The sequence below is a fragment of the Micromys minutus genome (genome assembly GCF_963924665.1).
Source record: "Micromys minutus genome assembly, chromosome: 1".
Taxonomy (NCBI): Eukaryota; Metazoa; Chordata; class Mammalia; order Rodentia; family Muridae; genus Micromys; species Micromys minutus.
The window spans coordinates 200,122,029-200,131,816 of NC_137969.1; the positions used below are offsets into that span (position 1 = coordinate 200,122,029).

Genomic DNA, 9,788 nt, shown 5'->3' on the forward strand with positions numbered 1-9,788 from the left:
CCATGCTTTCACTTTATAGTTTTTTTGAGACATGTACCTCTGACTGGCCAATGTGACCTGTGTGGACCAAGCTGGCCTTGAACTTGCAGAGCTCCTCCAGATGCCAGGGTTATAAGTGCCTACTACCACACCTGGATTATTTTTGTGGTTTGTGTGTGTTTTCTTTGTTTATTTCCATAGTATGGTTTGGATTGGTCCCACTTTCCACTCCCACAGTAGTCACCGTTCATGCCTCTTCTCTGGCCATTTGCAATTATCAGTTTTCTTTTCCCAAGTCTTTCCAGGTCACTGTGTAGCCCAGGTTGTCCTCAGGCTTGTGATCCTTCCGACTCAGTGCTAGGATTATAGAGTTAGTTAAAAGATGAAGAGAGTGGGGGGATATGCTCCACCGAGGTGTGGTAAGGTGCGGGGGGCAAGGGCGGTGCCTCTAGGGGTCCCATGTTGGGAATCCCTTCCCCCTGAGGGGCCAGTCACATGATGGTATAATACAGAATAGGGTTTATTCAGGGCATGGGGAGGGGAGTTAAGAGGGTAGTAAAGGCAGAGAGAGAGAGCGAGAGAGAGAGAGAGAGAGAGAAGAGAGGAATGGAAAAGTAGAAGAGGCCTGCCATGAGCACGTGGAGAGAGGGGGAAGGGAATGGAAAGAGGAGGGGCAGAGGGCAGAGGAGAGGAAGAGGAGAAGAGGTCAAGAGAGCAAGAGAATAAGAGAAAAGAGAGAGAAGAGAGTGAGGAGGAGGGGCATGCAGCCCCCTTTATAGTGCCAGGTCACTGGAGTGGAGCATACCTGGCTGTTGCCAGGTAACTGTGGGGTGGGGTTTATAGAATCCCAAAATATAGTGTGCCAGAATACTATGGAATACCTCCTAGTTTTTCTTATGCTCCCGTCTCTGTCATTTACCTTCTTGCACACTGCTTCCAGATGTCATCATACAGCACAGATGTGGATGGTGGCAAGGATACTCTGCTCAATAATTCATGTGTTCAAGCTATGGCTGTCTACATGTGTTGCATGTCTGTGTACATGTGGAAACAGTCAGAGGTTGAAGGGCATTATCTTCCTCTACCATGCTCTTCTTCATTGCTAAAGACAGGGTCTCTCACTGAACCTGGAGTTCACCTATTGGCTAGGCTGTCTGTCCATCAAACCCCATGATACTCCTGTCGGTGCCTCTCCTATAGTCCTATAATCCCTATAGTCCTGGGATTATAGGTTCATGGTACCATGTTCATGTCCACCTTTTTTTAATGTAACTGCTGGGGTTCAAATTCAGATCACTGATCTTGCATAGCAAGCACTCCGCCCTCCACCACCGCGCTGTAACCGTCCAAACTGTTCAGCCTGCAGTTCTAAGCCCTCCCTGTTTCAATACCTTTCGACTTGCCATGCCCTCCTATCTCACTGGATTGAAGCTCTTAAGATATGTCAAATTTGCTAATAATTTCATGCCATTATTTTGTATGCCAGGAAAGCTGAGGCAGGAGAGCTTTAGTTTCTGCTCCAACAAAGATTACTTCCCAAAATGGTGTGAAGGACTTTACATTTTGTGTTTTGCCTCTGTTGTCTGAGAGCATTGTAATGGCTACTAAAGAGATCTTTTAAACATGTGGCATGTGCCTTTAGTCCCAGTACTCAGAAGACAGACGCAGGTGGACCTCTGAGTTCAAGTCCAGCCTGGTTCATAGTTTGAGTTCCAGGACAGCCAGGGCTATACACACACACTTAAAAAAAGGGTTAAAAATCCTTATTAAAAAAAAAAACTATAAAGGACAGAATTGAAAATACAAGCAGCACACGCTAAATGACCAACAGAGATCTGTGGTACCAACTGCGGCTGTATTCCATAGCAAAATGCTCTTGTGCATAAAGAATTTGTCCTTGAAACAATAAAGTTGTTAACTAATACCTAAGCTTTCCTTTCTGAGCAAAGGCCACAAGAAATATTCTATGAGTGATTTAAAAAGTAATTATCAGCAGAGCGTGGAGGTACACGCCTTTAATCTCAGCACTGGAAGCCAGAGGCGGGCGGGTCTTCAGATTCAAGGTCAGTCTTATCTACATAGTGAATTCCAGGACCGGCAGAACTACCTAGAGAGAGACTATCCCAAAAAACAAAAACAGCAAGTCTCAGTAACTAATAGTAAGAACTCTCCAAAAGTTATAAAAGATAAGGAGAGGCCTGGAGAGGTGGTTGTGGGGTCAAAAGCACGGGCTGTTCTATCAAAGCACCCACATCATGTAACTCCCGTTCCTGGGATCTGCTGCCCTCTTCTACCTTCCATATGCACTCATGGCACATACACATCCATATACACAGAAGTTTAAAGCTGACTAAATAATAGTCTGAGCTAGCCTGGTTGGCAGGATAAGTCCCAGGGCAACCAGGGCTACACAGAGAAATTCAGTCTCAAAACAACCAGCCAACCAATCAAACATAAATCTTTTTTAAAACTTTAAGGCAGGGTTTGGGGACTGGCTTGGTGAATATGAGCGTTTTACAACCATATTCACCTGAGTTGGAATACCTAGTTCCCACTAAAAAAAACCCAAACAAAGCTGTGTTTTCCTGTAGCCCCAACACTAAAAGGTAAACTGATCCTGTGAGTTTACTGGCTGGCCAGCCTAGCTGAACTGTTGAGCTTCCTGTTTATCAGGAGAGCCTACCTCAAGGCAATATGGTGGAAAGCGATAGAAAAAGAACACATGACATCCTGCTCTGGCCTCTGAATTCTCACGGATAGGCTCATGCACATATGATCTCATATGTATTTACTGCCTACATACAACACACACGCACAGACATGTACACACACATTAAGGAATTACTTTCTCTGTCTCACACAGCCCAGATGGCCTCAAACTCTCTATATACCCCAAAATGTCTTTTAAGTTCTGACCCTCCTTCCAATTCTTTTGTATTATTTATTTATTTATTTATTTATTTATTTATTTATTTATTTATTTATTTATTTATTTAATGTATGTGAATACACTGTAGCTGTCTTCAGACACACCAGAAGAGGGCATCAGATCTCATTACAGATAGTTGTGAGCCATCATGTGGTTGATGGGATTTGAACTCTGGACTTCTGGAAGAGCAGTCAGTGTTTTTAACCGAGCAGATAGTGTTTTTTTTTTTTACCACTGAGCTATCTCTCTAGCCACCTGCTTCCAATTCTTGAGTGCTGGAATTTTAGGCCTGTGCCATGGCACCTGGTTATGAATCTATACTTAAAAGACTTTGTAGGGCTGGGCAGATAACTCACTGGATTAAAGGTACTTGCCCCAGGCTTGACAACCCGAGTTCAATCTCTAGAACCTACTTGATAGAAAGAGAGAACTAATTTCTATAATCCTCTGACCTACATATATGCTCTAAGGTACACACACACACACCACAATTAAGTTAATTTTTTAAAAGTGGTAAGATGGTTTGTTGAGTAAAGGAACTAGCTGCAACACCTTACGACCTGAATTCAATCCCTGGGACCCTCATGGTGGTAAGAGAGAACCTATGGTGGTAAGAGAACCTATCCCTGAAGTTGTGCTCAGACCTCCACACTCAGGCCATGGTGTGTGCATCCACATACATAAATACACATATACTAAATCAGTTTTTAAGAGACCATGTACAGCAGATGTGGTAGTGGTTTGAAGGAGAATGACTCCCCACACACAGGCAAGTGACTCCCCAAGACCCCATGTTTGAAGTGGAATTGTTTGGGAAGGATTAGGAGGTATGGCCTTGTTGGAGGAGGTGTGTCAATGGGAATGGGCTAGTGTTTCAGAAGAGTCTCCATTTTCAGTGTTTCTTTGTCTCTGCTCCTACTTTCAGATCAAGATGTGAGCTCTCAGCTGTTGCTACCATTATGCCTTTGCTTCTCCACTATGGACTCCAAGCCTCTGAAACCAGAAGACAATTGAACAATTTCTTATTAAGTTACTTTGGCTGTAGTGTTTTGTCCCAACAATATAAAAGTAACTAAGACAGAAGGTGAGGTGACTCTGCAGATAAAGACATGTTCTGCCAGGACAGGGACCCAAGTTCGACCAGGATGGAAGAAGGGAACTGACTCTGGCAAGCTGTTCTCCGATCATGTGAGTGCCATGGAATGCACATGTGTGCACTCACACAGAAACACACACACAAACACACCCTGGGCCTGGTAGCCCATGTCTTTAATCCCATTACTCAAGAGGCAGAGGCAGGCAGATCTCTTGAGTTCAAGGTCAGCCTGGTCCACAGATAGAGTTCTAGGACAGTCAGGGCTATACAGAGAAACCTTGTTTTGAAAAACCTCCAAACAAAACAAGCCAAATAAACCAAAACCAACACACTCACACATATCTTACAAAACAAAAAGACGCAGAAGCGTACTTAGCACATGTTTACAGCTCACCGGCTGTTTGTTATAATGAGATTATTATTGTTTTCCTAGAATCGTCTGGCCCATTAAAGATTTATTTTACCTTCACTTATGAATACATATGTATCTGTCTGTGTAGGGATATGTTTATATGAGCATGTGCATACCTTCGGAGGATAGGAGAGGATGTCAGATCCCCTGGAACTGGAGTTAATTGCTTGAGAGCTGCCCAGTATGGATGCTGAGAACCAAACTCAGATCTTCTATAAGGCGAAGATCTTCTGTAAGGAAATGTTCTTCCTGCTGAGCCATCTCTGCAGCCCCAACTTAAATCTTCAAAAGAGCTGTTTGTCTACTACAGCAGTAGACTAGGAAGAAATCCTTTGGCAAATATTTTTAATTGATTGCAATAAAATGCAGAAAGAAGCTGAAAAAAAGAAATCAAGACTAACAATGAGCAGAAAAGTTAGAGAATGGGGTTTCCAAACATCGACTTAAATCATACAGAATTACTTGGACTTGAGTCTTGGACATGCCACTTAAGTGAAGTTTGCTTTTATAAATACTAAAATACCGAGTTTGGCCTGGCACAGTGTCACATGCCTTTAGGCCCAGCACTTGGAAGGCAGAAGGTGATCTCTGAGTTGAGGCCACCCTGTTCTACATAGTGAGTTCCAGGACACCAGGCTGTCTAATGAGACTCCGTCTTGAATGAATGAATGAACGCACACCAAATGTAAGTCTCTAAATTTTGATGTCTAAACTTTACAGCTTCCCATTTCTAGGCTAAGATCCTGGAGGTTTTCTGCCCCAAACTGAGGCTCTTCCTTCCCATGGGAGCACTGTGAGGTGAGGTACCAGGGCAGCTCCATTCGGGCAGAGGGAACTCTGGAGGTGTAGCTTTCCCTGTGGTACGGTAGGACCCCCAAATCATCCTTCCTCAAACTGTGTGGGCCCTTTCTCTAACTCTGGAGTCAGCCAAATCTGTGTAACAGATCTTCCATACTGAAGCGGCTGGTGAAACTGGACTGAAGCCAGGGTGTGAATAGGAGTCTTCAGATGACTCAGACAAAACCCGGGAAAAGCAGGGTAGCAGATCCTGTGTTTGGAAAGCTAAGGCAAGAGGATTGCCACAAGTTTTAGGGCAACCTGGTCTATATAGTAACAGCAAGACCCAGGCTGCATACCAAGACTTGTTTCAAATAGAAGGAAAAGGGGGAGGAGAAGAAGAAGAAAGGGAGAGGAAGGGGGGCAGGGGGAGAAAGAGAGGGAGAGAGGGGACAAAGAAAAGAACCAGGTGATGTAGTGGTCGCCATGCCTGGCTTAGAACCTCTTCCTGTCTGTCTCTACCCTTTATCTGTTTCCATTCCTCACATCTAGAATGGATTTAGTCCTGGCCTTCTGAGAAGCCTAGAGCCAGCACCCACGACCTCCTGCTGTTTGTTTCTGTTCTGGAATACAGAAATGAACTGAATTATTTACTCTGAGATCCCACAGCCAGATTAGTTAGTCACTTCCTCCGCCTTGCTGTTTACATAACTTCCTTAGCCCTGCAGTTTCTGAAGTAACACAGAACAGGTGTGTGTGTGTGTCCTCACTTTAGAACCACATAGGCAGCATATGCTGAATTCTAAATTTATTCAGATTATTTTTCTTTTCTTAGAAAACGATTTATTTATTTATTTTATACATGTGAGTACACTGTAGCTGTCCTCAGACACACCAGAAGGAGACATCAGATCCCATTATAGATGATTATGAGCTGCCATGTGGTTGCTGGGAATTGAACTCAAGATCTCTAGAAGAGCAGTCAGTGTTCTTAACCATTGAGCCATCGCTCCAGCCCCAGATTATTTTTTTGCCCTTCTTCCATTTAACAAAACAGGTACCTTCCTTGCCTGTGGTTTAGGAAACATTCAAGACTTCCAAAAGAAACCAATGTTAGTTGTATGGAAGTCCTTGGCTTTTCTGCCTTCTGTGTTACTTGGTTTTACAGTCCTTTCTTGCATCACTCCAAGTACCGACTCTTCTATCTCTTGCTTAGCTCAGTTCTTCCTGGTTTGACTTTTGATCTTTTTTTTTTTTTTTTTTTACAATTATCGATTTCTGTATTTATTAGGAGGCAGCATGAACATGTGGTGGTCAGAAAACAGCTTTCAGGAGTCATTTTCTCTTTCCTAATGTGATAAAACACAGGTCCTCAGGCTTAGGCAAGCAAGCACCATCTTGCTGGGTCATTTGTGCTTCAGATTTCAGTTTGTTTTCAAGGTGGGGGCCTCAAACTGATAATCCTTCTACCTCAGCTTCCTCTGTTTCCGATTACAGTTGTGCACCACTATGGTTGGCTCCTTTTTGATTATCCTGCCTTCTTTTCTGTTGTTTTTTAATTCTGTTTTATTGTAGGATATAGCTGTGTGGCCCTAGGTAAGAACTGTTGATCAGGGAGACAAAGGAAGGGAAAAAACGTTCACTCTGGGATCTAGTTTACTTTTCCTGCTGACCAAAGGTCAAGAAACTTGACCAGAACTGATAATGGCTAGATTGCCTGGAGAGGGAATGTGTGCTTCCCTAAGACCTCCTGAAAGGAGGGTTGTTGAAAACAATAGACATGCTTAGTCAGGGCCCAGATGTTTGCAACCTTGAGTTTTACTATTTAAAATTCCTGTGATCCTTAAATCTAAACCTCATAAAACCACACTTCAATTTTGTTTAGAAAAGGAAACACTTTAGGTAAGAGAAATGAGTAAACCATGTTTTTACTTCATTGTTAAACTTTTGCCTTTTAAATTTGCTTAATCTTTATACTTTACTGTAAATTATAGCCTATGAGCACTGTGACTTAAATAGTCATGGATCTGGTTCTAGTCACAGTCCTGTGATCCCGGTACTTGAATGAAAATGAGGACATGACTGTTCCTAGGTATGGTTGACAAGGTTTTTATTGTAGATATGAGGGAGAATGCTGCAGAATATTTGATCATATTGTGAACCCCTAGATTGTGAACTAGAAAAATATGGCTCAGACCTAGCACACAGCTTTAACCCAAGAGCTAAATAAAGTCAACTCTAGGTCAAGAGACAGAGCAAGCAACCAGCTGACTGAGCACATGTAATCAGAAAGGAGGGACACTGAGTACAAGGGTGCCTAAGACAGTGGGGAGAAGGAGCTTTTTCCTTCTGGGACCTTGGTGGAAGAGAAAGGTCAGCTGGGTGCTTTCTCTGCCTCTCTGAGCTAGCAGGTTTCCACCCCAGTATCTGGCTCCTGAGTCTTCAATGGTAAGATTGAACAGATGGAATTTAGTTACTAAAATAACAGGAGAAAACAGCCAAAGGCATCTGGAAGAGTCCAGACCGAAGACCAGAAGAGAAGGCCAGGACACGAGAGGAGAGAAATAGGGAGAGCTAAAGGAAGAGGAGAGCAAGAGAGGAGTCCAGGAGCAAAGAGCAGAGGACCAAGATGATTAAGAAGACAGAGCTGACGGCTGAAATGGCAGGTTTTTATAGGATTCTATAGGATTTGGAAGCTGGGAGAACGTAAGCTAAGCTCCTGGGCTTTCGAGGTTAAGGTTAAGGGACAGGAGTGAGAAGTGATGGGAGGAACCAGGGCTCAGGAACAGATACCAGGAGGCCAACTTGTACTTTGGTATGTTAAATAGGCACCTAGTTAGCCATTTGCGCTGAGTTTCTTTGGAACCTGACAATGTTTTACACACAGGTTAGTATGAAACAGGAGTTAGGGCAGCAATTAAGTGGGAGGCTGGGACATGATAGCCACGGTGCAGACTGGGAGTCTTACCCCCAGTGTAGCAGCTGTCTTCATTGTCAGACTGAAAGAGCCCATGTGGAAGAAAGGGGAGGGGTGGGCACCAGGCAGAAGCAGACCAAAGGTGATGACAGAACTGGAGATGGAATGCAAGGCCTGTCACACGACAAATACCTGAGCCACTGCTGACTGGGGAGCCTGGTCCTGAGACTAACTTTGGAAAGGAAAAAAAAAAAAATCAAGTTGTTAGAACTTTCTATGAACTGTTGCTTGTGTTGAAGACTCTGCAAACTGATTAGAATGTGTTAATTGCAGGGAGTTGGAATGTAACAGATCCAGAGCCAACGTATTCTTGGGGTATCCCTTTATTTCTTTAATAGTAATTTACTACCATTTCTATATCAGACTTACCATCCTTTAAAGCAGTGGTTTTCAACCTTCCTAATGCTACCACCCAGTTTTACTTGACCCCTGTGAAAGGGTTGTTCAAAGGGGTGGAAACCCACAGGCCGGAAAATACTGCTTTAGACTATCAAAATCTTTGTAATATGTTAACTTAGCTTTAAAATTGAGGGGATGCTTCCACAGGAGGCCTACACGCCACCATGTCTCTAGTGATCCCTGAGAAGTTCCAGCACATCTTGCGAGTACTGAACATCAACATCGGCGGAAAATAGCCTTCACCATCACTGCCATTAAGGGTGTGGGGCGGAGCTGTGTTCATGTGGTGTTGAGGAAAGCAGACATTGACCTCACCAAGAGGGCTGGAGAACTCACCGAGGATGAGGTAGAGCGTGTAATCACCATCATGCAGAACCCACGACAGTGCAAGATCCCAGACTGGTTCTTGAACAGGCAGAAGGATGTGAAGGATGGAAAATACAGCTAGGTTCTAGCCAATGATCTAGACAACAAACTGCGTGAGGACCTGGAGCGCCTGAAGAAAATTCAAGCCCATAGGGGGCTGAGCCACTTCTGGGGCCTTTGTGTTTGCGGTCAGCACACCAAGACCTCTGGCCACAGGGGCCGTACTGTGGGTGTATCCAAGAAGAAATGAATCTCTGGGCTTTTGCTGTTAATAAATAGTTTATATACCTAAAAAAATAAAATAAAATAAAATTGAAGGGACCTACTGGCCAGCTAAGAATGTCATTTGGAAGCACCTGAAACCTACTGAAGAATTCTATTTGTCCTCCTTGCTATAATCCTGATGCCCCGACTGGTGTACTAGATAAATACATTTATTTATGCTTTTCTTTGTTCTGTTTCTATAAAAAGTCCATGTAATTGAACCTGGGCATGGTGGGTCATGCCTGTAATACCAGAACTTGTAAGGTAGAGGTAGGAGGGCCAGGAGTTTAAGGTCATACTTAGCTACATAAAGAGTTTGAGAAGAGCTTGGGTTATTATTATTATTTGTTATTATTATCTCAAACAAATAATACAATCCAGCTGGGTAAAGTGATACATGGCTTTAAGCCTAGTAATCAAGAGGCAAAGGAAGGTAGATCACTGTGAGTTCAGGACCTCTGGAAAAGCAGGCAGTGCTCTTAACTGCTGAGCCATCTCTCCAGCCTTCTTTCCTTCCTTCCTTCCTTCCTTCCTTCCTTCCTTCCTTTCTTTCTTTCTTTCTTTCTTTCTTTTTAAGACAGGGTTTCTT

At 43.5% G+C, this 9,788-nt stretch overlaps 1 pseudogene across 1 annotated transcript; it reads left to right on the plus strand.

Annotated features, from left to right (window-relative positions):
* Positions 1-8,733: 8,733 nt before the first annotated feature.
* LOC308426266 (small ribosomal subunit protein uS13-like) lies at positions 8,734-9,185 on the plus strand (annotated as a pseudogene). The gene has a single exon. The product of its transcript is annotated as a small ribosomal subunit protein uS13-like (transcript).
* The last annotated feature ends 603 nt before the right edge of the window (positions 9,186-9,788 follow it).